The 6,366-nt window shown below is 35.5% G+C and overlaps 1 protein-coding gene, 1 long non-coding RNA gene and 1 other non-coding gene across 4 annotated transcripts in view; 2 read left to right on the top strand and 1 right to left on the bottom strand.

The window, feature by feature from the left end:
• LOC102681024 (aryl hydrocarbon receptor protein 1) overlaps positions 1-6,366 on the top strand; it is a 143,392-nt gene that overhangs the window by 16,733 nt on the left and 120,293 nt on the right. The window lies entirely within an intron of this gene.
• LOC116185573 overlaps positions 4,836-6,366 on the top strand; it is a 19,552-nt gene continuing 18,021 nt past the window's right edge. Inside the window, exon 1 of the long non-coding RNA XR_004150424.1 lies at positions 4,836-6,353. This is a non-coding gene — a long non-coding RNA (uncharacterized LOC116185573). The remainder of the gene's footprint in view (positions 6,354-6,366) is intronic.
• Positions 4,934-5,005, bottom strand: Trnad-guc. Its single transcript has one exon. It is a non-coding gene; the product is annotated as a tRNA-Asp (tRNA).

The raw sequence follows: 6,366 nt of genomic DNA, 5'->3' as shown, positions 1-6,366 counted from the left end.
TCCGCAACCTTTCTTCTTCTTTTTTTTTTTTTTTCCTTTTCTTTCCTCTCCCTCGAATCTATATGCTTTCCATCTAGTTCTTTCTAGCCTGCCGCTCTAGGAATATTAATTATAGTCGTACAGCTTATTGCATAATATATACATTTGAGGAAAACAACATATCGTTCCCTGCCGGTGATTTCAATGCCTGGACATTTCAACGAAACACGTTCGATGATTTCCACGAATAAACTTTATTCGCTTTTATATTTATCTTTCAATTTTTAAATGCTCGAATGTCGCAGTGTTGAAGTATTACTTTCGATTAAACATCGTGTTGTAACGCGAATTACGACAATATCGTGAACGAGTTGTATCTCTCGTTGAAGAGCAAATTGAGCCAAACCCCGGCTAGGCATTAAAAAGAGAGAGAGAGAGAGGAGAGAGAGAGGAGACGAGCGGTGAAACGCATAGCAGGTGTAACATAAAATGCAGCGTGCAACGGGCTTTAGCAGAGAAGAGAAGAGAAGAGAAGAGAAGAGAAGAGAAGAGAACAGTTTAGGTTCACCGAACGACTCGAGTTCCAACGCGAGAAAGAGTCGCGTTTCGCGAATCGGAGGAGTACCTTTACCTGGTTGGGCTGGCCTGTTGCAGGAACTGCAATGACTGCTATACGATCTACATACTAGAGAGAGAGAAGGGGGAGAGGGCGGGGGAGAGAGAAAGAGAGAGAGAGGGAAAGAGAGAGAGCTAATAGGTGTAGCTAACCGGAAAAAGAGAGTCACTCGACCATTCGATGTCCGTTTGTTTACATAGACGTGAGTGGCGTGTGCATTTTTATAGGGAGGATCGGATATCGGGGCATCGAGTTAAGTTACCGTCGGCCTTCTCTCTTCCTTTCTATCGTACCCTCCCTCCCCTAAACTTCGCCCTTCCTCTCCTAACTTTTAACCCCTTCGGGGTTTACTTCGTTTTTTTTCATCTTTCTTCTTTTTTTTTTTTTTTTTTTTTTTTGTTTTTTTATTTCTCGTTCTGACGATCTAAACGAGAATTGTATCGGGTATGTACTATATAAAAAAGTAATTTGATTTTTAATATATATAATTATCTTTGAAAATACTTAAAATTTAATTATGTAATCGACAAACGAAAAAATTGGGAAAAAAATTTTTAATTCGGTATCGAAGGGAATTTCTCTTTCTATTCTTTTCATTATCGAATTAAATTAAATTAAAAGAAAAATCCACGGTTAATTTTGTTTTTTTTTTTTGTTCGAGTTAAAAATTGTATAGGAGTCGTGCAGAGATAGGGGAGGGACATGATTTCATTAAACGCCCGATGATTTTCCAACGAGTGGTCAGAACGTCCGACTTACCAACAAATTGTTCTAGTCTGGGCAAGTAAGTAGTTTAAATTACATCCTCGATTACGAAGTCCAGAGACGCGTAGGACGGCGAAAGTCTGTCACTAGATGTATGCTCTAATCGCTGTATAGTTGCAAACTTTCCAACCGTTCGGGTCTCACCCCCTCCTCGCGCCGATACAATTGCGATCGTATGATTGTTCATCGTCCATCACTCTCCATCGATAATCGTTGTAACGGTTTGAAAACAAACACGAGAGTGCACCCTCAGGTGTCTACAGTCAGCAAAGTAGAAAGAATCGATGATTATTGATGCTTTTCGCCCGTATCTTCTTCTTTCCTCACTTTTTTTTTTTTTTTTCTTTTTCCATGCAAACTTTCCTCGAAACGAAGATAGATTTCGTCCAAAGTTTGATAGCTTCTAAATTGTTTGATTATTCGAAATTTTTTCTGGATTGTTACAACGCGACGTGGCATCGAAAATCGAAGAAAAATTTCTAGAGAAAAATCGTCGTAAAATGGACAACGATTTGAAGGAACATCGAATGCGAAATTCTTTTTTTTTTTTATCTTTTTTCATTTCAAAATTGATGATTCACGACTGTGTGCGTCAACCTGTATAGAAAATATGTGGAAAATCACTGAATTTAAAAACGAAAACTTGCAAGTAAAAATACTCTTCGTTTATTGGATCGAATTAAATTTGATAATGAAGGGAGCGAGATTCGAGAAGGATGAAGTTAATATAAAAAAAAGGAAAAATAGAAATTGTTTATCGCACATCTTCATTCTCGCGATTTGCAAAATTGTATTGAAATACTCGGCCGTTTGGTGCAACGACACTTATGCTTTATGCGTTCGATACGACGGCCGGTTTTCATTAAATCGATATGCTGCATTGCGCACGTTGTTACACGATTCTGTGCTCTTTATATTATACACAATTATTACACGTGGTTGTATCACTGAGAGCTATACGTGGTTACGTATGTTTGCAATTCTCTTATGACACATTGTCACGAAACATGCGAACCGTGTACCGTATATTGTTTGTTGCTTCCCTCTTTTTTTTTCTTTTCTTTTTTTTTTTTATTAGTCTTCCTCGCGGCTGATACGACTTTGAAAAATTGCGTTAAGATTACTTATGATAATTTAACGCTCTCATGATACTCTTTGCCTCGATTCGTTGCACGTATAACGTTTCAAAAACAGTCGAAAAAGAAAGAAAATCGAAAAAAAAATTAATAGAATTGAATCTGAATAAAAATCATTCTTTAGACTATCGTACTATGATAACGTGGAACAAAATAACATCAGTTAAATTGATTAAATTTTCTCATAAAAAAAAAAAGAAAATCAAAATTTAACATTCGACTTTGAAAACAAGATTTCTTTAGTCTATAGAATATCGTAATTCAACGTGAAATAAAAAAAAAATTAATTATTTATCAATTTTTGATTAAAGTCTTCGACAAAAGAGCAAAAGATATGAAAACAAATACGCGCATAAAATAGATCGCAAGAAAAAAGAAAATGTATCCAATAATGACTCGAATTTCAAAGACCATCGATTGTAAATACATTTTGATAACTTGAACGAATTATTTAATTTCCTCGAGTCGAGATTCTCTAAAAAACGAATCTCACGTTGTTGTAGGGGGCGCGACCGAGTACTTGTCCGCGGTTAGTCGCCGCCTCACGGTGGAACAGTTTTGGAATTAACCCATTAGTGCTAATGAGGGAATCTGAAGTCAATTAAGCACGCTGTGATAATATGGGACCGATAAGGGAGAAACCGATGAATATGCAAACTATCGCACGGCCACCTGCCACATGCCTTCCCTTAGAGGTCGAGCAAACATGCATAGGCGTCGAATTTTCATGGAATCGGTATTACGTCGAGCGAGATCGTGACGAGTTTTCTACGAATTCAGGGGAAAAGAATTATTAACGAAAAAAATTTTCTATGCTAAGAAACTTTTTTTTTTATTTACGAATATGACATAAGGTCGAAAAAATAGTGATACATATTTTTTTTCATGTTGAAATATCTGCCTGGAAATTAATCGAAGAATATTTTTCAGAGAGGATTTAGATCATATATTTCTGGTGTTATCTTTTGTTCCTGAACGATAATAAACTTGTTCGATTCTTCTGTTTACGGAGCAAGTTTGTTCAATAATTGCCATGTAAGCGTTAATGTAAGTGTTATGTGTAAGTTAAGTACTGTTTAAATACCCGGTTGATTTATCAATCAAGTTTCCCTTTCGATAACATTCAATCCGTATTCGATGATTTATGTGTGTGCTTCTAGCCAAGAGGCATATAAATATTTATGCCGAAAGATAAGAACATTATATTTCAAGGGATCGAGATAAATCCTTACGGAATTGAAATATCAAATTAAGATAGATATTATCGAGAAATTTGCACAAACTCGTTAAACAAGGAGAACGAGTTTACACTTTTCGCATTATACTTTTCCCCGACAGTAGGTAAGATTAATCTTCTACACCGCATACGCATTTTAAGTTTCTACGCGTTATACGAATTCTCCTTTCGAAAAGATCCATATATATACATATATATACCGTTCGTATCTCACCGAATTAATATACTCGTATTTAAAATACCTTTCAGTTTTATACAGATAATATTATTACCGATTTCGTTACGCTGGAACGTAAATTATACGAATATCTATTTATTCTCGGTCGAAACACGCGAAGCATTCAACTCTGATAATTACGAGGAATTCACTTCGTACAGGGGCCAGGGGAATATTTTCATAATTTTCTAACCACCCGTAACCACCAGCCGTACGTAAGTTTTTCTCTTAAACGATATCTCGCGAAACAAAAATATTTCTCTCGTGGATATGGAAATGAAGCGGCGGCGGACGTCGGCGAATTTATTTCCGCCCGTTTTGGTCACGCGCCGCCCGTTTTTGCCACCAAAATCCTCCATTGTCTCGAGGAAAATTCAATATTTTTCTCTCTTAGCCTGCCATTAGCGACACGTGAGAGGATTTTTTGACCGTTTCGGCGCGAAATTGTTTCTTAACGAGACCGCGATTTTTCGTGACGGGACGAGGATGGGAAGAAGGATTCCGGACAATCGTGAGGTATCGTTTCGTGATTGTTGCCGATTTGTCTTGCCACTATTAGCGGCGCATCGGGATTTCGCTGATTGTTTGGATAATTAGCGCAGGAACGATGGCACGGTATCACGATGCTCGATGACGAGAGAACGATGATTCGATTGCGTTGATTTTGTAGATATTTATAGATCTTTAAACGTGAAACGAGTCGCGTTTGAGAATTAATTGCGATGGATAATTGGATTTTTGTCTGATTCGTGCGAGAAAAATGGAAATGGAATGGAAATTTTCTATTCGTATGATTATTAAGGTTAAAGGATAACAGTCGTATTTTAATTAGGTACGGATTTTTATTATTAAAGAATGGTTATTGTAATTTATTTTTTTTTCCTAAATTTAATTAATATTAATATAATATTAATAATCGATCTGTGTCGATATATAAAATGTAAATGGTTAAAAAAAATAGATTTTTTGTAGAAAAATAATTTCTCCCCGGCGGGGAATCGAACCCCGGTCTCCCGCGTGACAGGCGGGGATACTAACCACTATACTACCGAGGAATTCATGAAAGGTAAAATTTCAGAATTGTATAAAAATTGTATCATTGAAATTACATTTTCATTAATGAAAGAAAAAGAAAATTGATACAATCATTCGACACAATTAATTATTTATATTATTTTCGATTCGTTACTACGGTAACTCTGCGACATTATATTAATACTACTTTATGTAAAATATGAATACATTCGTGTGATACATTTAAAGAATTGATTCTAAAGTTCAAAACAAACGCAAAAGTATCGATTGAGATTTATTAAGTTAAACGATTAAGATTTGTTTGTTAGATGAAGCGAGATACAGGTAGGATAAGACCTATCCTTCTATCTTTGTCACACTATTAATTCGTTCGGATCTGTCTCGCTTTATCTAACTTTGATTGTTCATAATTTAATAAACGAAATTTTTGTATACTCACTTTAAATATATTAAAAAATAACTTGTATCACAGAATTTATCATAAAAAGAAAAAAGAATATATAATTCCTAAAATACATTTCCAATTTTCAAATTCAAATATTTTTTCAAAAATCATATTCTTAAAGTTTAATCAAAAGTGAATGATCAACAGTCAAGAAATTTTTCTTTGATAGAAACAAATAATTAAATTTATTACACAACACGTAATCGAATTAAATTTCTTCTTCTCCTTTCACTTTGAGAATTCAATTCGATTCGATTTCGATCGTCTTTCTCTCGTTACTTACCAACGAAATCGCATAGAAGAGCAATGCTACATTGTGAAAAATAAACAGAAACGTGTTTTTCACGAGGGAAAAGAAGACGTGCCCGAAGGAAGACACGAAACAACAGAATGCGATTACCGTAGAGACCATTCATGGTCTCGTTACGAGATGTCTGCAAATCACTTGTCAAGGGTCATGTCGTAAATTATATCGTCTCATAGCCCGAGGAAGGAGTTCGTCATTCTGCTTGAACCTCGAGCAGATTTTTCCTACCCAGAAAGAAAGAAAGAAAGAAAGAAAGAAAGAAAGAAAGAAGGAAAGTTGATTCGATATAAGCGCCTCTTTCCCTTGTAGAATATTCTTAGGTCAATGCTTAGAATCTTAAGAGCTTAAAGAACCCGCTAGAGTCAAGAACGTAACCGATATGAATACAAAGAAGCAATAGGAGGTAAATGTATACTTCTGTGAACGCACAAGTGAATACACAAGTCAATGATATTGCAAACCTTTGGAACAAGCTTGCTTTCTTGAAATACATATCTACCATCGATAGATATTGTTCCGATAGATGGATGTTCGATCGATCGTTACCACGAATTATGTATTATTGGTGTATACGCGAGACACGTTGCCTTTCGAGGTAAAATTTTAATCGTATTTTGTGATCGTGATTT

The sequence above is a fragment of the Apis dorsata genome, unplaced genomic scaffold, assembly GCF_000469605.1.
Source record: "Apis dorsata unplaced genomic scaffold, Apis dorsata 1.3 scaffold_220, whole genome shotgun sequence".
Taxonomy (NCBI): domain Eukaryota; kingdom Metazoa; phylum Arthropoda; class Insecta; order Hymenoptera; family Apidae; genus Apis; species Apis dorsata.
Note: the sequence above shows the minus strand (reverse complement) of the source record. Positions and strands in the feature narration are given on the sequence as shown.